Below are 24,758 nucleotides of genomic sequence, written 5' to 3'. Positions count from 1 at the left end.
GGGTGAATTAGAAGGTGTGCACCCAGGAGCAGGATCTTTATTTTTCAGGAGCAGAGATGGGAGGACAGTGGCCAGGTCTGCCAACCATAACTGCCTGTAGTCCTAGCTGAACTCACCCCTGGATAGAACCTGAAATCCAACTCTCAGACTTAAAATAAAAGGCAAAGATGAAGGGGGTCAGAATACGGAGGAAAGCCAAGAAGCAATTACACAGTCTTGACAGAGCTGTTCAGGTTCAACACAAGCAAGGGGAAAAGCAAACACATGAAAACCAGGCAAGAGTGAGGAGCACAAAGGAAGACAAAGGAGAGGGGGATGGAAGGCCAGTGAGAGAGAGTTTGTTCTGGGAGAAAACTAGGTATGAGATGGAAACATCTTACCTGCATGTTCTTTTTTGCTATAAAAACTGAAAAGAGGATGAATTCAATGGAAAGTGAAACAAAGACAAGACGATAAAGCAACAGAATGCGATTAAAAAAGGAAGTGCCAGAGTCAAAGAAAGAAATTAAAGGCCAAAACAATATTGTTACCCCCATGATAAATAAGTTAGAAATAGGAAAAAGAGAACAGACATGGATAGAACCTGCAATAAGGACATAGAAGAAAGGTTTGAAATAATCAATGGGTGTAAAAGGGGAAGAGAGAGATTTAAACATTAGAAGATAATAGTTATGGATCTCAAAGATGATATAGCAAAAGCAAAACTGATATATCTGAGTTAGAAAATAGAACAAATGAGACAGAAAAAATACTAGAAGAAATAACCCCTCCAATAAATCCTGATATAACGGATTTTCTGGATCCAAAGAGCATTTTATGTTCCAGGAAAAATTGATACAGAGCCCTCAATGCCGACACATACATTCTCTGGCTAAACTTTGTAGCTGGAGAATTAATTCTGCAGGCAGCTTTTTTCCTCATAAGAACAAATCTCCTAGAAGTTGGAAAACTCAGGCTCCCCTCAGAGTTCTCCAAGGCAACAGTCAATGCGGAAGGCAATGGAGCAACGTGTGCAAAGTTAGGAAGAAAAGGAGTGATCCAAGAATTTCATGTAATCGTTAGTTAAAAATTTAAATATAAATAGATGAAAAAGAACTCAAACCCCTATTGTTACCACTCTGGAATAGCTACTATTAATCTTTTGTCACATTCCTACCACCTTTTCCTCAGTGTGAGTGTGTGTGTGTGTGTGTGTGTGTGTGAGATACATAATGAATGACTACATTGTTTCCATTTAAAAAGTTACATGAGGGGTTGGTCCGGTGATGCAACAGTTAGGTTTGTGCGCTTTGCTTCAGGGACCCAGGGTTCACCGGTTCAGATTCAGGGCACAGACCTAGGTGTTGCTCATCAAGCCATGCTTTGGCAGGCGTCCCACATGTAAAGTAGAGGAAGATGGACACAGATGTTCGCTCAGGGCCAATCTTCCTCAGCAAAAAGAGGAGGATTGGCAGAGGATGTTAGCTCAGGGTCAGTCTTCCTCAAAAAAAGTTACATGATTACAGATAAGTTAAAGTGTCCCAAGACATACATCTAGACTCTAAGTTCAGTAAGTATGTCATTCCAATATTCATTTTTATACCTCGTTTTTGTTCTTGTTTTGTTTTTTTTTTGGTGAGGAAGATTGGCCCTGAGCTAACATCTGTTGCTGATCTTCCTCTTTTTGCTTGAGGAAGTTTGCTTGAGGAAGTTCCTGAGCTAATATCTGTGCCAATCCTCCTCAATTTTGTATGAAGGATGCCACCACAGCCTGACTTGAGTAGTGTGTAGGTCCACACACAGGATCTGAACCCACAAAGCCCAGACCACCAGAGCAGAGTGCCCAAACCCAACTACTACAACACTGGGCTGGCCTCTTCATTTTTATACTTTTATATGATATGTACCTATAAAAGCCATAAAATATTTGTTGTGTTTTCCTTAATGTATATAAATGGTGTCATGCTGTATGCATCATTTTGCATCTTGCTTTATTTATGTATTTTTAATTTTTTCACCTCCATTTATTTATTTATTCAACCACTTATTTATATCAATATGGATTCATAAGGCAACTTGCTTTAGTTTTTAACAAAAATTTTTAAATCTGCCTTCATTGATACCTATTAGTGTTTTTTGTTCTTTTTAACTTCCATATTTTATTACATTCTGTGTAGATATTTAGATTGTTTTTCATTGTGTTAGGTTTACATCTAAAGCTGCAATGGACATCCTTAGGTATTTGTGCCCGACTTGAATGTTCCTTTAACGTGAACATTAGCATTTCTGAGGGGCAGAATCTGTGCATTTTTCGGTTTGCTCCAAGCATGTCATACCCAGCCAAATTGTGTTTGAGGTCTAAGGACAGCAGAATATTTGAAAACATGCAAAATCTCCAGGCATATAGTTCCTGGAGGAGCATCCATTTCAACCAGGCTTTCAAACTTATTTACATAAAAGTTTGCAAAATTCACAATAAAAAAAAAATTCCTATAATTCATTTTGTTTTCCTTTGATTCCTTGAGGGAAAAAAAGTCTATGTTTAATTTTAATAGATGCCAAATAGGCACTTGGTAAAATTCAATCCTGAGAAAAAGGAACAAGTAACTTTTAGCAAAATAGGAATGGATGAATATTTTCTTAACATCAGTTTAAAAGAAAGCATAAATCATACAACATTAAATGTTTTCCCATTAAAATCATGAACAAATGCCATTTCCCCTTATTATTTAGCATTTTCCTGTTTTGGCAAATGCACTTATACCAAAGAAAGAAATAAACAGTGCAAAAAAGGAGGCAAAATACTGTATATCAAGAAAACCTGAGAGAACGAAGCTGAAACAATTGCTCAAATTGTTAACAGAATATGGTAAGGTGGCTCATTACATAATTGCTAACGAAATAAATAATAGAAAATATGAAGGAAGAAGAGATCCTGTTTATAATAATAACCAAATGATAAAAATATATAGGAAAAAATTAACAATATTACATAATATACAAAAGGCCAAAGTAAAATTAACATTAAAAATCTACCAAATGACATACAAGACTTATGTAAATTTGTACCTTATTCTTGAATAGGAAGACTCTAAAAGATGCTATTTTTCCCTAAATTAATCTCTAAATAAATACCAACTGGAAACCAAGGTATCCTTTTTGGAATTTGACAAAATGGCAAGCAAGTGCATCTGGAGAAATAAACCTGCAAGAACAGGCAGAAGATTACAGGGGGAGGAGAATACTAACCAGTCAAGATATGAAATAAGTTATGAAGCTTTAATAACCAAATCTGTTTAGAGCTGAAAAAAAAATAAATCAGTGGAAAAGAATAAAGATTCTAGAAGCAAAGTTAAATTCATATAAACGTTTGGTATTAAAAAAAATGAAGCATTTCAAATTAGTATAAGAAAAGATATGATAAATGGCCAATTTACTTAATTGAGAGAACGAAATCTTTAAAACTAGAGAACAAAGAATATGAACAGGAATTTTGTGGAAGAATATATACAAACTGCAAACAAACGTTAAAAACAAATATTAGTGTTATATCATTCACAATCAAAGAAAAGCCAAATAAAATGAGATGTTTCTTTTTGTGTACGTGGTGGCAGTGTTTCTGGTGTTTGCTAATGCTCAGTGTCAGCCAGGGCAAGCGGAAGCAGAAACTCTCCTGTTGTGGGTAGGAGTGCAAATCAGTGCATTGTTTTTTAAGGAAATATTTGGCAGTATTTCTCAAGAGAAAAAGGAAAAAAGCACATACTCTTTAATTTAGCAGCCCCATTGCTGGAAATTTACCCTCTGGATAAGCTTGTAAAAATATATAAATTTGTGTAATTGTAAATATATATTTACATAATATATAAAAGGCTGATGTAAAAGTAACATTAAAAATCTATCAAACAATATACAAGACACATAAATTTGTACCTCATTCTTAAATAGGAAGATTCTAAAAGATGCTATTTTTCCCTAAATTAACCTCTAAATAAATACCAACTGGAAATCAAGGTATCCTTTTTGGAATTTGGACAAGAACGTTTATTGAAGTAATGTTATTATAAACTGCTGAGAAAAAAATTAAATGTCCACTGATGGGGGTCAGGTTAAAAAATCAAGTACATTCATACAGTGGAATACCTCTGCATCATTACAAAGAATGAGGCAGATAACTGTACGTTGTGTGTGGAGAGAGCTCTGGGATGTGTTGTTTAGTGAAAAAAGAAAACGGGCGAAAGATCATGTCTAGCATAATCCCTTTGTGTAAATACAAAGTGAGAAGTTTCCACACAGACACAGGGATAGAAAAAAGTATAGAGATCAACTGAGGCTGATATAAGCACGTAAGAATTTCCTGAAGACACACAAGAATATGCACCGATGGGTATCGGAAGGGGAGGAAGCATTTTTCTTTCCATTTTATGCCTTTTGTCCTGTGTGCATTTTTAACCACGCATGCGTAGAAAGGTGGTACAGATTACCTGGACTACATGGGACCCCAGCCACAACAGTCCTGCCACCAGCCTCTTCTCTTTTTCCCTGTTAACAGAGTTCATGTCTACCATGTTCCTGGCTTTTCCTTTAGTTCTGACTTCACTGTCAAGTAAAAGCTGCCTAGCAGAGAGAGAGAAAAGATCAGGCCTGCGCTTCTGTTACTAATACTAGTGGTCACTGACGTTTACTGAGAGCTGTGTGTGCTGAGTGAGCACTCTTAGGCATGGTCTCACTTCCTGCCCACGTGGACCCATGAACTGGTACTATTTCCATGCCATATGACAAAAGAATCCTTTCCTTTGGGACAACATAGATGGGCCTGGAAGACGTTATGATAAGTGAAATGTCAGAAGCACAAACGCTGCATGATGAGGCGTTAAAATAGTCAGAGGCGTAGAAGTAGACAGTGGAGCTACATTACCAGGGCATAGGGGGCGAGGACGTGGGGAGCTGTTGTTCAAGGGGCATAAAGTTATGGTCATCCAAGGTGAGTAAGTTCCAGAGACCTGCCGTACACATAGAGTCTATGGTTAGCGATAAGATATTGGGGACATAAAAGTTTGTTAGAGGATAGAGCTCATGTTAAGTGTTCTTGCCACACACACACACACGAAGAAACAAACATATGAAAAAGGGACACAAGGGAACTTTTGGGAGGTGGTGGATATATTTATTACCTGGTTTGTGGTGATGGTACCACAAGTGTGTACATATATTCAAACTCACCAAATTGTATGAATTAATTATGTGCAGGTTTTTCTGTACCGATTATACGTCAGGAGAGCTAGAAAAAAAAGAGTAGACTGAGGTTTATAGTGATGTATTTACTTGCCCAGGCCCCTACGTTTCTAATAAGAGGCAGGTCGGGGGTGCAAACCCTGGTGCGCCCAAGCCCAGCTAGAGCTCTTGATGCTGTCACACTACCCACTGCGCTCTGCAGAGGATGGCTCAGCTCCGGGGTGAATTAAACAGGGTTCCCTGGGCCAGGCAGGCCCCCACAGATGACTTCTTTTCTTCATGGAGATGTGTGTCTCAGGTTCCAAATATGAACTCAAAAGGCCTTTGGGAAATGCAACTCCTTTAGAAGCCGAGGACCATCTGAACTTAACGTTCTTTGCAAAAATACATGTACAGCAGGAGTTCCTTAAGTACGTCTCTGTCCCTTAATTGCTTTCCCCAGATAAGTTCTTATTGCTCAATTTTATAGTTTTCAAGATTATTTTTGGTATTTCAAAGGTGTATTTTTGGAATTACTCATTTTGCTTCGGTTCCATTACTCAGTTCTGACATGATGACTCTTACAGCTAAACACAGTCCCAGGCGAGTCGCTATTTTTCTCTCACAATGGCTATATTGCTCAGACAGCAAAGGTGAAATAATTATCCAGAAGTTTATGCCGATGATAAAATTTTAGCCTACGTGTTCATCAGACTCTTGGAACAGAAGTTAAGGGGGAGTTTTCCATAAGTTACAGATGTTTGCCTTTTTGTGTTCTTCCCTCTTACCATCCTGCTTCTTTATTCTATACTCTTACCCCTTCTGTCTTTCCCTAAGACCCAGAAGTTGACAAGGCCAGTTGGAATCTTCCCTACTGATAGTAACAGTGATAATCATCATCATAATAATAACTATTACTTATTGGGTGCCTATTGTGAGCTATGCATTTTGCACATACTTTGCATTCAGTGTCATATGTTTCTCTGCATAGAAGAAAGATAGAGAAGCTCAGGTCTACACTCCTGCTACTAATAGTCCTAATGGTAACTGCCATTTGCTGACTGTTCTGAGGTGGTTCTATTCACGCCATTTTACAGGTGAATAAAGGTTCTAAAAAGTTGCACTGAAAATCACATAATAGTAAATAGTGTCACCGGAATTCAAATCTAAGCCTATCTGACTGCAAATCCTTTGTTCTTTCTGTGGACTTTCTATATATAACATAGGATGTTGGCTGGGCCATCTTAGACAGACATGGTTGATTTGGTAATATCCACCAAGGTACTGGTGCCTTTTCCTACTTGATGCTGCCTGTGATCCTCATTGGGCCATTAACTTCAGTGGCCTGTTGATGTGATTTTCCACCTTCTAAGCGGTGAGATGGAGAGCTTCTTTTAATACCTTCCTGTTAGCTGATAGGAGGGGAAATTTTCTGAGCCTTTGTGGCCAAAGAGGGAAAGCACAAGGAAGACTTTTGGAAGAACGAGGAAAGGACTGCTTCCATAGGTGGCCCAGCGTGGTCCATGCCTGCTGGAGTTGCAGCCTTCCAGACCTCTCTGACATACACTCTCTCCTAAGAGAGACCACTGAGAGCTCCCACCCTGGAGTCCGAGTCAAACACCACCATCCTGACCTTCTTGGAAGAGTGGGAGGGTGGAAATGTCCTGTAATGGAAAACGCAGTGGGTGTGAAGCTAGACAAGACTAATCCAAATTCCAGTTATACCACTTAAGAACTGTATGACTTCAGGCAAGTTACTTTATTTCTTTTCAGACTCAGTATTTTTATCTGTATAATGGGGATAGTAATAGTTATAGCATAGAGTATATGATGGGAATTAAATAATAAGTATGCAAAGTTTCTTCAAATAAAGATATTTGACATTTGATACGGAAGCCAGATTAATTCTAGGAGAAATCTGAATTTACTTAAATAAGTTGCCAAACAGATGGGAGAGAAACAAATGTACTTAGGTAGAGACAAAGCACCAGATGACAGAATTTATCTTGGCACTTAGATCTTATGTGTTTTACTTTTGTTATAATTTTTCATATGGGTTTTAGCAATGTACTTATTAGGCTCTAAAATTAACTCACATAATGCAAAATGAGACTGTTTTAAGAAGGAGGATGGAATCAGTGTTGCAGGAAGAATTAAGATGAAACAGCTTGAGCATTGATGAGTTTTGTTAATTAGATTAACATAGTGATTGGAAAACACATTATTTTGTAAATGGAAATGTGTCCAAGGCAGGGCCAGCTGCATTAGGGTTGGCAAAACTCAGCCGTTTAGACCATGAACCACATATTCCCAGTTGTGACACGCAAACATCTCTCCATTTGAAGCAGCTACAGCAGGATTCATCCATTGAGGTAAACTCTGGATCAACTTTCGCAGTTTCGTTGGATCTATGAAAACAAGCCAAACAGGAAATAAAAAGTGACAATCAGAAATATATTTAAATCTATCAGGAGGTTCAGGAAGTCTTTCTGTTATTGAACTGTATCAATTAAAAAATGGAACTAGAAGTCCAAGAAGTGTACCAGTTCCCCGTCTCGTTTTCAATCCTCTTTTCCCTGCACTGTGTGCCCCAGTAGTTAAAGAATCAGGTGTGTCATCAATTACTTACTCCTCAGCCACTAAGAGTCACTTCCGTCCAGGCAATATGAATTTGCATATGGTGTACAGTTTCTTCCTACCAAAATATTCCCGTGAAGAGGGAAGAACGTTTTAGAAAAGTGAATTTTCTGTATGAAAAGGGAACACTGCTGAATTGCCTTTCAAAAGGTTATGCCATACTCCCAAAGTATACCCCGGTAGTATTAGAGTAATATTTTCCCCACAACACACAAAACCCAAAAGACATAATGGCAAAGATCCACAGATTTGACCACATATAAACTAAAACTTCTGTGCAGTGAAAGATAGCATAATTAAAGTCGAAAATAGTGATAATCAAGATTTTTGAAACATATAAAAGACAAGACTAATAATTGTAATATATATAATAATTGTATATATTAAGAGTTCCAACAAAGTTATATAAAGAAGACTGATAACCTAACAGAAAATGTGCGAAGGATACGAAGACTCAGTGCACGGATGAATCAATGGTAAACGGTCAGTAAGCATTTGCAAAAATTCATACCCTTTCTGGAAATCAGGCAAATGCAAATTCAAATCATGAAATACGGGTGTGTTTTACTAGCAGATTGGAAAATTATAAGATTATGAGATTGTATTACTGATTTTTTTTTTCATTTGTTTGTCTATACCACTCTGTTTTAATTACTAGAGGTTTGTAGTGCGTTTTGCTAGCTGGTGAGGAAAATGCCCCTTCCTTGTTTTTTCCTTGTGCGTTCCTCAAAGGAAGGAAGAATGTCCTCGATATCCTTCGTGATGGCCCTCAGAGATGTTCAGGTGTCACTGGCCCCACTCCCCCATTTTTCTACAGGGGAAGGCGGAAGTTTTGGTCTCACTGTTTCCATTGCATCTGTGATCTGGAGGCTGCTCCTTCACTGCTCTCAACAAAAAACCCCAAAACACAGAGTGTTTTGTGTGTTTAGTCTCTGCTGAAACGTAGAAGGCTGTGGGGAAGCCATCACGTAGACATCACACAGTTTTCACCACCTCACCTCCTGTCCCTCTCTCCCTCTCTTCCACATTCCCCGTCATCTCACCCTCCACCCCTTCCAAGACTGAGGTGACGTTATTCTCTAGTGCACCCAGCCTCCTGGGGAATGTAATCTGAGCTCCACTCCAACTGCTTCTCCTGTGGGCTGTCGTCTCAGCAGGGTAACTTTCTTGCCTGGTTCCCTCTCTACTCTCCACCTCACCCAGAATTTCTGTGAGTATATTTTTCTCCATCTTCTTACACACTCAGTGGAAATTTGGAGATGTTTGTGATTGACTGACTAAAAGCACATATATATGGTCATGTTAGGAGGTAACACAGCATAGGGATCAAGAGATAGGGCTGGATTACAAGCACCTCAGTCACTGTGTGTCCTTGGACAACTTTCCTGACCTCTGTCTTGCTTTCTTCATCTGCACAATCAGGTTGATGGGGGCTTTCCTCATGCGGGTGTTGTGGGGCGTAAAAGAGATGATATACACAAAGTGTGCCAAGTGCACAGCACAGCACAGGAGTCATGGTGATCAGGGCCACTGCAGCCATCCCTGAGCCATCCCTCAACATAGCCCTCAGGGTAGACTTGGCTCCAGCTGTCCCCACCGTCCCTTTGTGGGTGATGATCCAACAATCATTCTCCACAACAAAAGGGAAGCTCGTGGCTGAGACGGGAAGGAGACACTGCCCGGACAAGGAGGTGCTGGGGTTGAGCAACATTCCACAGCAGCTCCTGGAGAAAGGGCTGGGGGCGGGCATGCCTCTTCTTCCAGTAAATGGGCGGCTATAAATCAGGGTCTTGGCTTGAAAAACAGCACATTATAGCCTCTTAGAAAATCACGATCACATATTATTCCTCCTTATCCATCTGGTTACATTTTGCTTCCTTAATGGCTCTTAATAATTAATTTAGGTAAGAGACTTTGGATAAAAGGCTGACTTAACTTCTTTCCATTTCTGCAACTCTGTGCAGTGAAGTTTTATTGGTGCTTTAAGATGGTTCCAGCTTTGTCAACGTGGGGGAAAACTGCACTAAGCTGAGAGAGAGTTATGTAGTCTTTTCAACTTGATTTCTTGCTCCCAGCTACATTTCGTTGTAAAAGAAGAGTCCAAAAGCAGAGGATTAAAACGTGAATATGCTTTCTCCTTCTCATACATGGATTTTGCTGGATAGTGTTGTCGTGTCGCTGTCTTCCAATAACAATGCCTGCACAGCTGCCCTTCTCTGCTGAGTCCATATACTCTTTCAGGATATCTTCACAGAACGTCCAGCTTTCATTCCAGGGATGTTTCAAAAGCTATCTTCTATTTTATTTTTTTAAGTAATTCTTATCTAACCTATTCACTTTAATTTTTTTGCAATTTTAGTCAAGTCATATATCCAAGGAACTCAGTGGACAAGAAAAGTAAATTTTAAATGATAGGCATTTTAGAAATGCTTGTAATTTGTAAATGCCTCAATGGCAAATAATAAGAATAGGAATGGGGGGGAAAGTACATGAAAACTATCCATGGTTATTTGGAAGGAAATCATATAATGGCCAGAATGAAATATTTTATGGCCATTTAAAATATTTTATTTAAAATGACAAGTGGCGTGAACCGTGTCAGAACATGGGGCCAGATTGTGAAATAACATCGAGAAGAAAAACAGAAATTTAAAATTAATTTCTGAACAACTAAGTCAAACATCAGCATATATAGTAACAATTGGAACAGAACAGTAACAGGAAGATAAACAATTGACAACTGAAATTTTGGAGATTTTTGTTTCTTTATAGTAATATAATGTCATTATAGATATTAACATCTACAGTGAAGTTATCAGAAAAGAAAGAAAATGGTCCAAGAGGTATGCTCTGATCTTTGTTCCTGTCTGCTCTGAACGAGTAGAAGGCAGGTAGCTGAGTGATGGAGGGTGTGGGCCCTGGTGTCGGTGAGACCTGGGTTCCGATCCCAGGCCCCCCATCCTGTCCATGTGACCTTGGTCCAGACACTTCCATTTCCTTATCTGCTAGTGGGGGATAAGACACCAGTTCCACAGAGTTGTGTGAGGACTAAATGAGTAATTAGAAGTAAAAGATGCTTTGCATGGTGTGCTGATTACTATGATATAATTAGTACATATTATTATATACTAATAAACGTGCCTCCCATGCAAGCCCTGCCCTGGAGTAGCGTCCAATAATGGTGCTATGGGGAGAAGAGAGATGCAATGAGAACTTGAGAGGCTTCCACTGTACTTCCAGGACGGATGCCTCCGCCTCTAACGTCACAGCCATTGCTGTTAGAATTGCAAGTGAAGTGAATGACGTTTGTGGAACTAAGGATATTGCATGGCCTTCCTGCATTTACCTTGCTCTCTGTGATGAACTTGGGCTTGCTGCTGCCAAAAGGAGCTTGTGCTGTGGTAACCCACGGTCTCCTCACTCCTTCATTTGTGAGAAGCAAAGAGAAGAAACAAATAGAACGGACTTGCCCTTAAATAATTTAAAAAGAGAGACAGAGGGAAAGGGAGAAAAATAAAAGAAAACCTGGCCAAGTGTATGAGATCTGAGATGTGCGCTAGACCTTGGCTCTCTGCTTTCCGTAGCCTCTGCGTTCACGTATGATGGTTCTGTTCCATATTTCCTTTCAAGTTTTATAACAGCAGCTTTGATTACCTCCTGGTTGGCACTGTTATGTAACACTTGCTTCTGTTACAGTTTTTCTTCCTTCGAGCTTCCTCTTGGTTTCATGACAGTTGGATATAAATCCAAGACGATGTTAAGTTTTGTTCATAGTGGCCATAGATTCTCTTTCATTTATTTGAATTTCTTTGTTTTTATGGTTGTGTTTATACGTCAAGAAAGTTAAGTTTCCGTATAAGTATCGTATCTCTTCTCCAGATCTCAGGATAGAATTCGTCCCTGCTCTCCACCCTTGGTGGCACCTGCACAGACCTCTTCCACAGCAGGAATCATAGTGTCCCCTGACTGTCACCAGTCCAGCCTCCCAGCAGCCTGGGAGCTCCCGAGGACAAGGATCATGTCTTTTCATCTTTTATCCCCAGCACTTCAGCAGTGCCTGGCACACGAGTGTGAATGAAGGGCGAGGGCCAGATTGTACAGGAAATACCAATTAGTGCAGGGCTATCTACGAACTTTTACTTGAAGTCATGTGAGACCTTAAGTGTAGGAAGGGAAGCGCAATGAGCCTGGGTTTCAACTCCGGCCCTGCCACTGACGGGGGATGTAATCCTTGCTAAATCATTTCACATCTTCACTTTAATGTTTTCCTCTGAGACTGCAGGGCGGAGGTAGAGGGAAGAAAAAAAGCAGTGAGGTTGTGAGGAGTAATTAAAGACCTCAGCAATATGTGGACAATTTAAATGTGTATGCACAGAGCTGGGCCAGCTTCTCTAAAAGAGGGAGGTCAGGCAAATTCTCAGAATCACTAAGCAGCCTGGTAAGAATGTGCCAAAACACCATGAAAATGCCCCAACAAAGAACATAATGTATCAGGAGGAGAGTATGATTTTTCTTATATGGTGGGAACCATTTCCCATTCTCTTTTGTTAGAATAAAAGTGTTGGGAATCGTTGTCTCCCTTCCTGGCTCTAGCCCCAGTCCACACCTGAATGTGGGATTGGTTCCCTGGGATTCCGCCTTCCTCTCTGTGCCTTCCCCATGACTCCTTCACAGCCCCGGCTCCACCTCCCAACAGTAAGTTGATTTCCCACATTACTTTCTCTAGCCCAGTGGGCAGCTCCAGTCGTAGGTCCCCCAGACAGTTTAAACTCACTGGGCCCCAAATAGAATTTATTTTCTGCCTTCCCAAACCTCTTTCTGCCCTTTGTATGTGGGAAAGTTATGTTACCATCCACCCAAACAGTCACGCCCCCAAACTCCAGGATCTCCCCAAACTCCTCCCTCACGCTCAGCTTTCACGCCCAGTGGGTATCAGAACCTGTCGGTTTATCTTCCTTTAACATCTCCTCTATCTACTCCCCTCCACCCCTGCTGCTACTGCCATGGTTCTAGTCTTTATTACCCCTCTCCTGGACACTGCTGTGTCCTCTATTCTGCTCTTCCACTTTCCAGACTCACCTGCTCCTAATCTGCCGACCACCCTCCACTTCCAGAGTGACCTTTCTGAAATCCGGTCAGATCTCCCTTGCTTGGGGCCCTTCAGTGACTCCCCATAGCTATACCATAACGTCCGAGGTCCTTCTATAGCATCTGAGGCCCTCCCTGCCCTGCCAGCCCACTATGTTCCTGCCCCTCTAATCCGTTTGGTCTGTCCCAGGGGCTTCGCTCTCATGGTCTGCCATGCCTTTGCTTCCAGGGCTCCCTCCACCCAAATGCCCTATTACCGATCTGTTTGGTAAGCGCTTGCGTATGCTTCACGATTCAGAATTCTGCTCTTCCGATAGACTCGCCACCCTCCCCTATGTACGCCTGCTGTGTGCTGGGCAAACATCCTAACCTGAGTCGTCATATTTCATTGGACTTATTTGTTTACAAACCTCTCTCGCTCAAATAGACTAGGAGCTCCTGAAAGAATTGTGACTTATCTGTTGTGTTATTCCACTGTCTGATACAGAGCGAAGCATGCAGTAAGCACTCAATAAATATTGGATGAATATATGAATAAGTATGGTCTCAGGCTCTATCACTTGCTATGATTTGGACAAATAATTTAGCCCAGCATACAGTGCTGCTTTATCTTGAAGAAAAATGAGTTTAAAATATCTGTAGTGCAGGATTTTCTGAGAATTAAGAAAGCCACTCATTCATTAATTCGAAACATGGCTTAAAATACCATGATGAGCAAAAACATACATGGTTCCTGTTGTCATGGAGCATACAGTCTAGTTAGAAAATAAAATAATCACAAAAATAAAGATAAAATTACAACTGTGCTCAGTACTTCAAAACAGAGCCACATGGGGCCAGAAGAATCTAGGATAGAGGTACTGACCCGGTCAGAGAAGTCAGGGAAGCCTTCCTGGAGGAAGTGATCAGTGAGCAGAGATCTGAAGGATGAGGAGGAGCTGTTAGGTGGAGAGGGACAGCATTTTCCCAGGCAGGGGACATCAGAGCACAGCACATCCAAGGAACTGACAGAAAGCCAGTGTTCCTGGGATGCCGAGAGCAGGGGCTGAGCATGGGGCAAGCAACAGTTAAGGAGGCAAGTCGTGCAGCCCTAACTTGGCACTGGAAAGACACAAAATAAATATTAGTTTCCCTTGTCTTGACTTTCCCTCATCTTTGATTTTTAAAGATTTAGAAAAAACTAGAGGTCATTCCGTTCTGCTGAAAATGTAGTGTCAGTCTCATTAGACATCCACATGTTCTCCACAGAAGGGAGGACATCCCTATAGTCCTAAGAGTGGTCCTGAGAACAGGGCAAAAGGGCTGGGATTTGGCGTCCAGCATCAAGACGTCCTTCAGCAGAGCTGAAGAAGCCGTCGTTGGCTTCCATTTCAACTCTGGAGACAGATTGTTTGGAAGAAGTGCCACCAAGTTAATGGCCAAAGGGCCGAAAGAGCCAGTGGTATGCATCACTCATAATAGAAGGACATTTAGACAACAAAGCCACTCGGTCCACACAAACTGCAAAGGAGATATTACCAAGATGGACTGTGGCCTCATTCTTGCAGCTTTAGCAAGTACAATGTGGTTTCTTTCCAATGAGGAGGAACTGTCACCGGCAGGAGAGGAAGCGCTGAGCGGCCAGCGTGAAAGACGAACCAACAGAAAAAGCAAGCAGACGCCCCAGGACTTTAGGGTGTGCCTCTAAACCAAGAGAAGATGGATGGACCATCAGGCCCACGATGACGTGTGGTGCTTGCTCTCCTCCACCAACTTGGCGTCAAAGGAGAGCACCAGCTGGAGAGTCTGCACACTCCTCTGCGGTCTGGGCAGAATACAGCTGGTGAGGTCCTGGCACTGAGGGACCACGTTCGCTCAGGGTGACACGTTCAGTCTTCCAAGGCAAGGGCTGTGCGGCCCCAGGATGAACAGTTGCACATTGTCGCCTGTCAGCGATGGCAGGTGGATTATTTTTAGTTTGGAAGCTATAACTCAATAAATAATTTAGACTGTCTCTGGGAGTTTCAGAGTGCCGATTAACCAACTCCTTCCCCTCTGAGTTCTGAACCAGTCCAGTCGGATTCGAGGCTCTGTGGTTGCTTTATTTCTGGTAAACCTGGGTTGGAGAGCACAGCCTGGACCTGTGGTGGTAAAATAAGCTTCTTACTCCTCCTCCTGAAATGAATTTTCCATGCAGTCCCCAGCAGAGCCTCCTACTGGATGAAGGAGGGGAGCTAATGGTGTGCTGCTCCAAAGGAGAGTCACAGAGGGTGAGAAGCAGTTCCGGGAAGGCTCGAGACGGAAGCTCCTGAGCCCCACCCAGCAGAACAAGCCTCACCTCTTCTCTTGGGCAGGGGCAAATGAATGGGTGTCCTCCCCCAAGACCCCCCTCAATGCTTCCAAGAAGAAGGAAGTTCCTATTTTATGGACCTTGTCAGATAGGAGGAGAGAGAAAAACAATGCCTCAGCAACTGATGTTTTCCTCATAAGCGCTGGCACAAAGTATTTATTCTCCAAGACTCAAAAGGCTTTTGACTGCAGAATGAAAAGGAAAGTGACAGAAATGAGCTAAACTTGATTATACTATGGCATCTTATTTAATTTTTTATCGTTAGATATTATTTATATTGATTGATCTCGGCAACCCCCAATTTAAAACTTCTTGTTCCTGGCTGTGAGAGGAACAGTGGAGATTTCAAATGGCTTCTCCTCTTTATTTCAGTTATTAGAGACAAGTTGCTGTTCCATGAATGAATGGTTTTTTTAATAAACCAGTCTGCAATTTTCATTGCCTATTTGCAGAATATATTACAATACACGTTGAAATAGAGGAGATTGACCATTGTCATAGAAATTGTAGAGTACAAAAGTGTCTTATTTTTGGTCTGGAGATGCATCATGTGGTATTTCAGTTCAATTTCTGTTACTGTGTGTTCTTAACCTCACTGTGCCTCAATTTTCTCATATGTGAAATGGGAATAATGAATAATACCTACCTCATGGGGCTGTTATAAGGACTGAGTCAGTTGATACCTGTAGAGGATTTAGACCAGTGTGTGACACATAGTAAGCACTTCATAAGCGTTAGCTGCCATCATCCTCATCATCACCACCTAGTGAAAAAACCTCCTAGAGAGATGCTGCAATTGGCTTTCTCTAAGTGAGAGTAATGCCAGCTACTATAAAAAAAAAACAAAGCCAAAAATGTATAATTGCTCAAACACAACAGAGGTTTAATTCTCACTCATATAAAGTCTAAAATGTGTGTTCCTAATCAGCACGCAGATGGCCCTCCAACGATTCAAGGACCAACGCCTCTTCCACGTTTTGGTTCTACCATCTTTAATATAGGGTTTTCGAGATTACATGGGACAGAGACATTTAGCCATTAGACAGAAGAGAAGTGGCTGACATACTCCCTTCTTAACCACCTCAGCCTAGAGGTGACACACATTGCTTCTACTCACATCCTATTGGCAAGAACTAGTCACATGGGCCTACCTAGGAAGGGAGCTGGGAAATGTAGTCCCTGACTGGGCGTCTGCCTCCCAGCAACACCTGTGCAATGTGGAAGGGTAGCATGAATAGGTGGGCTGGCAGCCATCTTTGCCATAGTTTTGAAGGAGTTTTCTGTTTCTTATTGCAAGAATTTCCCCCTGAAATTTAAGTCAGTAAACCAATATAGAAGCTGTTACTTGGTCATCTTTGCCTCTTCAATTAATGAGGAAAAGATGGTCACTTAATTGTCAGGAAGACGTTTCAGGGGAGTGACTTCCCATCGTTCGGTCTCCCTGCGGGAGTATTTGTGGATGTTCTGTGCACTGGCTCTTGGCTGACTTTATCGCACCACTCCTTAAAGCTCAACTCTGCTGGGGGTGAAGTGCCATGACCAGATTTATCCTGGTTGACCGTGGTTTCAGACGGGAACATTAAGAATGCGTAATAAATATTAGATTCCGAATGAAAATTACTTAACTTTCATTGACTTCACATGTTTTTATTTGACGACTTTGGGGAGCAAAACAAAGTAAAGAATTGGAGTATTATGAACTGAACTTGATGAGTGTCGAGAGAGACTGCCAAATAGCTTCTTTCTCAGTCATACTTTTGGCCTGAATTATTTGCCTAATTACTTCAGCTCTCAGTTTTTCCCATGTTGACACAGCTAAAACAGCAGGTGACACGACTAAAACTGCAGAGGTTGAAAGCCCTTCAGAGCCAAATTATAATAATCTGTGCAATGTTTTGTAGATTATAAATTACTTTCATACACTTTTTGTTCAGAGTTGGTTCCGCTTTCTACCAAGTGGGATGGAGGATGCTTTGGGGGAAAATTCAGCAATTTTAAAAGTCAATTTAGTAAGAAACTCACATTATTTGCTATAGAACAGTGAAGAGCTGTGCAATCATTAACTCAGCGGTCGCATTATGTCTTCATTCTGCTTCTTAAGGCTTAGGGCACCGAAAGCTGCCCTTCCATTAGAGTGGAACTGGTACCTCACTGTAGATACTCTTTTACCATCGTGTGGACACTTGCCCAAGATTCGCGGATCTGACATTGTAGTTAGCAAACATGTATGCAGGTTTATCCCAGTCTTTCAATAATGGAGAAATAACAGTAACTCTCCTTTACTAACACAAAAGAAATAGAGGCATAGGTGGATAAAACCTTCAGATAACCTAAAATCCTTATTTCAGTCACCATATTCCATCGTCCGATTGTATCCTTTTCTAAAAGTGCCAAAACTGAAGAACCAGAAGATGAGCTGAATAGTCCTTTCTTTTCCTGTCTCTTATCCTTTCTTTCATCTTCTCTTGGGTAAGATAATTCATGAGATGATCAAAAAGCACAGTAGAGGGAAGAAGAAAGACAGTAAGTGAAGAGGCAAGATAAATCAGCCCCTCAATATCTGAGAAATGACAGTGCCCCCACCTGCTTTTACCTTCACGTGCTTGTCCGTGTTCAACCTTAGACACAGGCGGATGCATTGGTCACTGAGGGGGGGCACTGCCATGTCTTCAGGAGACTCTTCATTTGATGGAAAAACTACTTCTGATGCTCAATTATGGAAAATGTAGCTTTCGTGAGATATTTAAAGGCTTAATCCAAAATGAGAATATTTATCATCTGTAGATGAATTTTGTTTTTGGTTTAAAGCGAGTTCTCTTTTTTGTGTGTTCTGCTTTATTGACCAGAAATTAGCCTGTAGCATCAGAAGATACATAATGGGTATATAATACTTCCTCATTTATTTTTGGAACCACAACAGTAAATTACATGACATAGTACTATCTTTAATTTTCTCTTGATTAGGTTTAATATGATATTGTTTTTACTATAACAAGATGTAAATGATGAGAATTTTTTTTTTAATTTAATGAGCTAGGCATAGTAGTAGTTTATAGCTATTGAGATAGAATACCCATATGTCTCACAGATTTACACTTTACTGCCTTAGGGGCTCTTCCCTGAGAAGCTACTTAGAATAAAATACTTCAGGAAAGAATAATGCAGTTAAGGCCTAATTTATGAACTATTTTAAGATAAGGAGTTACATTCTTAATTAACAAATTTGCTATTATATTAATTTATAGCAAACCATCTGACATTCATTGCTCTGACATTTCGCTGTGACATTATTCATCAGGGACAGAATGCAGTGTGAGTTGGGCATAACTTGAACCTCATCCAAGGGAGCGCAATGGCGGATACACAGGAGAGCTCCCTATCCGCCTGGGCCATTACCTGGACTCCACTCACAGGGACCCCGGGGACATAGCCACAGGGTTTTATAAGTAATACATCTTTTCATTTTTTTCTAAGCCCTAAATTTCCCATCTCTAAAATGGCAAAGAGACTCCCTTATTGACTAATAAGGATATTATTAGTGGGTTGCCCACATTCTCTGAGAACCTGAGATGTTAGATGATGAAGCACAAGGGCTGTATCTCAGTCTGGTTCATCTTGGGGATGAGGGTTTTTCACAGCCTAGGTGCTCCCTAGAGCAGAAAGGCAGTTACCTAAAAAATGCACGGTCACAGTCGTATGATTTAGCGTTGTGTTAGCCAAGGAATCAGCCAGCCGCAAAGATCTTCTCGTATGTGCTTTTTTTTTTTCTTAGATCTTAGGGAAGGAGAGGAAGGAATTAGGCTCTCATGGATCTTAATTTGCAAAGGTATAAAATATTATTTTGACCTTCTTTTACTTTTTCAGTAGCACTCACAGCACTATTAGAGTGCCAGGCACAGTAAAGGCAGTGAAATGTACTTGTTGATAAGTTGAACAATGGAACTGGCATATAGTGAGCACATTTGTAATGACAGTGACTAAAGAGTCAAAAAAAATCTATGAGGGATAGTATAACTCATTCAGATTTAAAATCTTCTCAGGATCATTCTAAAAGATGTAGAAACAACAGGTTGATTCATACAGTTTAGTTTTTTAAAAGTCACTTACATGATTTGAAAACAAACAGACTTTTTTTCTTGTCTTTCTTGAGGAAGATTTGCTCTGAGCTAACATCCGCTCCCAATCTTCCTCTTTTTGTATGTGAGCCGCCACCACAGCATGGCTGCTGACAGACAAGTGGTGTAGGTCCACACCTGGGAACTGAATCCAGCTGCCAAAGCAGAGTGCACCTAACTTAATCACTAGGCCACTGGGGTTGGCCCCAAACATGTTTTTTTAGTGTTTTATAGACAAAACATCAGGCGATGGACTAAAAATTTTATTTTTCTGGCAATTTTGTGTGTCCTCAGCCTCCAGATATAAAAAGTCATTTTGGTGCTGTTGTCTTCAAATGTTCTAGTTATTCAGCTTTTATGAATTTTTTAGTCTATGTATTCTCAGAAGTAATTACAAAAGGCAATAGCAATAAATAATGAAAGTATACTCGAGTCTAAAATAAAATGATTCTTTGACAATTTAAATGTAGATATTTCTTCTCACTGTTTCTCATTGTCTCATAATTTTAAAAAGCACAGCGCAGAGTGACATGAATCCATACATGAGTAATTCTTCTGAGTGTCTTGTCTGATCCTTAAGAAGCATAACTGGAATTGCATATGAGCCTTTTATTTACCAATAGGGTAATTGAACACGAAGCACCTGAGTGAAGATTTCACCATATGGGAGAAGTTACCCCATTCCACTGTTTATTAGAAATTTATGTTAAGAATATTCACAGTAAAAGAACAGTTTTTATTCTTTTATAATAATAAAGAAATAGCAGCAGTTTGGCATTTTATTATGAAGTATTTTCATGGCTGAAGATACAGCATTCTGTTACTAATGTGCCTTGCACACTGCCACGTGTATGCAGTATGTGGGCGTTTAATAAATACTATTTGATGATAAGACTTAATTTAGGCATGACATTTTATGAATGCTTATGATTCACACACCTCTATGGTGCTCACAGATGCACTTGAGTTTTAATTTTGTAAAAATTGAGGAGCCCACTTGGCACCTTAAAAAGCAAGGCTTGCACTTCTCGCACATAGTTCAGGCTGATGGGTTTACCACCAACTCCTACTTATTCTTAGTCAACCCATTTGGTGAGAAGCCTGCTGAGGACTCCATGGAGGCCTGTGGTTTTGATGGATTCCAGGGCTACAGGTGGCTCCCTGCTCCCACCCAGGCATTTTGCAAACATGGAACCAAAATATCAGTTGGGAATGAGAATGTAAATGGGTCATCTCAAATCCATCAAAGCTATTAGACAAACAATTCAAAATACAGATCCTGTTGATGCTGGGTGACTTTGATATAGGAAGGAAAGCCCATGTCATTACACAATTCTTAAATACAATAGTCAAGGTTCGCAAGCCTTCTGGGAAATAAACCTGGTTTGAAAATCCAAGTCTTAATTTTTGAATACCTGTAGTTAATCTAATCACTATTAATTCCCATGTATTTCTGGTTTGTGAAAATAAAGATACATATACATATATGTACATAATGCTTGACTGTAACATTAAGGTTTTCAATGATAAATTCTGAGAAAGAACCATAGAAATGAGTAGTTCTGAGGATACTGAACTGGCTTTAATGCAAACCTGATAAATTTCCAGAGCCCAAACATCTAAATAAAAGGAAATCATGTATTAATCGTTGAAATCCCAAGTTCTATGCTGTTTTTGCCCTTTGGTTTGTTTATTTGTTCTATTGTGTCCCCATTCATAGAGTCAACTACACCAGACAATCTCTTTCTTAAGACTTGGACTTCCCCGTGGCTTTGCTCATTCTGTGTTTCTGCCTGGGGAAGGCGGGACGCCCATCTCCCCCCGTTGCCATCCTATCCGTCCACCCAAGCACCAGCTCCTCTGGGACGCTCCTCCGGGACGCTCCTCCATGTCCCACCAGTCAGAAAGGACTGTGCCCTCTTCTGCATTCCCAGAGCGCTTTATCCTTCCTGTACCTTCTGTTCATTAGCTGTCATCGCAGCTGCAGCCAATGTGCCATAAAGCCCTGGAGGACAGCAGACGAGGTCTTACCTTGGTATCATGAGAAGTGCTTTTTCATGCTGTGTCCTTTGGCAGAAGGACCACGTGATGGATTGAAGCGGATTTTTTTTCCCTGAACCAGCCAAGAGGTGCCTAGGCCTTTAATGTTGTCAGGGATTATGTAGACTGTTGTGTGATAAAGGCAAAGAGAAATAGCCTTTCTTATTTTAATTCTGTTTAAATTTAATTTTAACGCAAAACAAAATCTGCGTGGCCGATCTTCTAAGACTGCATTTCAGTGTTCTGCTTTCTCAGCTTCTTGCTCTGTGGGACCGGTCCTAAAGGAGCAGGGCTTGCTCCTTCAGGGTTCCCAGCACAGTTCTCATCAATTATTCTGGAATTCTAGAGGCAAAATAACTCACTTTTGGGGAAAGTGTCCATGAAAAATGTTTTTCATTTATAATCAAGTTTAGTTGTGAATCTTTTCATTCATGTTCATATTATACAGCTTTAGAAATTCTTGCTATGTATTGATACTGACTTTATTCAGGCACTAAATCAAAAAGTGTCTTTCTTAAAGTGCTTATATTAATGGAGTTTTGAAAAACACCTTAACAGAGACTGCAGTGCAGAATGGCATGACTTCATGTAAAGACTTTCTGGCTATCACTGTTTTCATTTAACATTTGCTAGAAACCCTAGAGAGAGCATGCATTCTTTTCATTAGCTTGGGCTGCTGTAACAAAATGCCATAAAATGGGTGGCATGTAAACAACAGATATTCATTTCTCACAATTCTGGAGCTGAAGGACCAAGATCAGGGAGCTAGCATGGTTGAGTTCTAGTGAGGGAGTACCCTCCTCTGGGTTCCCAGCTTCCTGCTGTGTCCTCACGTGGGGAGAGCAGCGAGCAAGCTCGCTCTCTCATGACTCTTCTAAGGGCACTAATCCCACTCACTAGGGTCATGACCTCGTCTAATCCTGATAACCTCCCCAAAGCTCCACCTCCTAATACCATCACATTGGAAGGGTAGGGTTTCAACATGGCAATTTTGAGCAGCCACAAACCTTCAGTCCATAATAGTAATGAACACCAAAAAAATCAAGCAGTATAACATCACGGCTAAGAACTGCTTTCGAATCCAACTACCTAGGTTCAAATTCTTCTTCAGCTGCTTAGAGGGTGACGAACGCATCTCGGTTTGTCCAAGACACTCCCAGTTTTAGCTCTGAAAGTCCTATGTCCTGGAAAGCCCCTTGGTCCTGGGCAAACTGAGATGATCGGCCACTCTAGAAATGTGATGCCTTGTTCGAGTCACATACTTTCTCTAATTCCCAATTTCCTCATCTGTAAAATGGGGATGCTAATAGTGCCTGCCTCATAGGGTATTAGAGAGCTTGAATGAGTTAAGGTATGTACAGCAATTAGCATAATGCTTAGCACATAAGAAAGCTGAATAAATCCCGCTACCCTCATCTTTATTACTGCCTTGTGTGTGTGTGTGTGTGTGTGTGTGTGTGTGTATAAACAGTGAGATACATGAGATTAACTGGAAGGAGGGAGCAGAACCATACCAACATGTGAGTGACGAAGCTCAGGCTCTGATCCAGTCATTTCACGGCTAGGGCTCCCCTGCCCCATCCCTGAGTCACTGAGGAGTGGAGACTGGCATGGAGGAGTGAGGGTGCGGGGGGTGTTTGACCCTCTAACACTAGCCAGGGCTCTGTGGCATGTGGGCAAAGATGACAAAAACAGACCAGAGCCAAAGCGATGATGTGCCCCCATTCTGAGGTAAGGCCACACCTCCGTCACCTCTACCTGTCCAGCCCGAGTGAGGGCAGGACAGATGAGCTACGTCCTGATTTTAGTCATTGGACTATTACCGAGACTTTGGAAGAGCTGCCCTAAAGGATGCAGCTGCTTTGAGGTCCTATCTTTGTGTTGCCAAAGAAAAGGGAAGTTTTCAAACATTTGGTGAGCCCCGCTTTGTAAACTTAGGAATTCAGTAGAAGTCATTGGACTCTTATTAAGTGCTGAGCACTGTATGAGGACACAGAGATGATAGGAACATTCTTGCCCTCAAGTCTAGTGGGACTATAAGACAGGGCAGACAACCATTCACTAAGGTTTGTCTCCAGCTGGTCAACTGATGTGTGTGGCTTTTCACATGAAGGTGACAACCGTGGCACATTTGGAGAGATCAGGTACTCCAGTAATGGGCCTATCCCAGGGCTTTTATACAGGTGCATAGTATTTGTGCCCTGGCCCATGGGCAAGAGTAAGAAGAAGAAAGCAATCGAAACATAGGGAGGGAGAAGGAACCAAAGGAAGAGACCATAGGAAAATTAAAAAGTTGCGTATTGTCTCTTCTCCTTCCTGAGGTCTCAGCTTAAATGTCACCTCCTTAGAGTGGCCTGAGCATCTTATCTAAAGCAACCCACCCCTCCCCACTGATAACCTTCTATCTTTGTCTCTTAGCCACTTGCTCGCTTCCTTCAGAGCACTTACTGTAACTGTCAGTTATTTTGTTTGTCTGCTGTATTCGAGTACAGCCTAAGCTGCTATACCAAAGAGATGCAAAAATAGAGTGGCTCAAACAACTAGAAGTTCATTTCTCCCTTATTAACAGTCCAGAGGCAAGTGAACGGTCAGGTGAGGGTCTGTCCCAGGAGCTCGTCCTTCTGCCATGTTGCCCATCACCCCCTGGAGAGTTGCCTTCATCTGCATTGTTCAGGCTGCTCAATGAGACGGTGTTTGTGGACCAGCTCACAGGGAGGGCAAAGAAAGAGAGGAGGGCAACCAGCTTGCTGCTTCTTTATGGACGTGATCCCGAAACAGCACACATCGATTTTGTTCACATCCCAGTCATGTGGCCACATCCGGGGGGAGGTTGGGAAGTATAGTCTAGCTGGGTGGCCATATGCTAAAATTCCTGGAAGTGGCGTGTCTATTGCTTAAGGGAAGAAGGAAAAGATAGACGCTGGGGGACAATTAGTGGTTCCTGCCATGCCTGCCTAGTTGTGTTTGCTGTTTGTTTCTGTCCTTTATGGGTCCAGGGACAATATATCTTGTCTCATTCACTGTTATTTCTCCAGAAACTGGGATAAGTGCCCCGCACATAGTAGGCACTCAGCATATATTGGACGAATGAAGTTAAATAACTCAAAAATATCAAGTTTGTTGTATCATTATTAGATTTGGCTTGTCTGCATAATTCTCATGGTGTTATCAAATAACTACTTTAGAATTTCCACATATTTATTTGTCGGCATGATTAAGCATCTGCGTGGTGACAGGCAGGCACATAGCAGTATTCAACAAATGCTAAGTTCCCTTCATTTCTTTTAGTCGGAAAGAAAAGATTCATGTGTAGAATACAAAGTTATGTTAAGAAATAATATTTAAACTATTAATCTTGC

The 24,758-nt window shown here is 41.2% G+C and overlaps 1 protein-coding gene across 2 annotated transcripts in view; it reads left to right on the top strand.

The window, feature by feature from the left end:
• The window catches only part of RTN1 (reticulon 1), a 217,001-nt gene that overhangs the window by 64,806 nt on the left and 127,437 nt on the right, over window positions 1–24,758 (top strand). Inside the window, exon 1 of one of the 2 annotated variants that reach the window (XM_070593114.1) lies at window positions 8,922–9,037. The exons of the other annotated variant lie outside the window; for it this stretch is intronic. The gene's annotated coding sequence lies outside the window, so the exon portion shown is untranslated. Of the gene's footprint in view, window positions 1–8,921; window positions 9,038–24,758 lie in introns of those variants that run through there. 2 annotated transcript variants of the gene reach the window in all.

Source organism: Equus przewalskii, chromosome 25 (assembly GCF_037783145.1).
Source record: "Equus przewalskii isolate Varuska chromosome 25, EquPr2, whole genome shotgun sequence".
In the NCBI taxonomy this organism is placed as follows: domain Eukaryota; kingdom Metazoa; phylum Chordata; class Mammalia; order Perissodactyla; family Equidae; genus Equus; species Equus przewalskii.
This window is presented reverse-complemented; position numbering and strand designations above follow the sequence as displayed.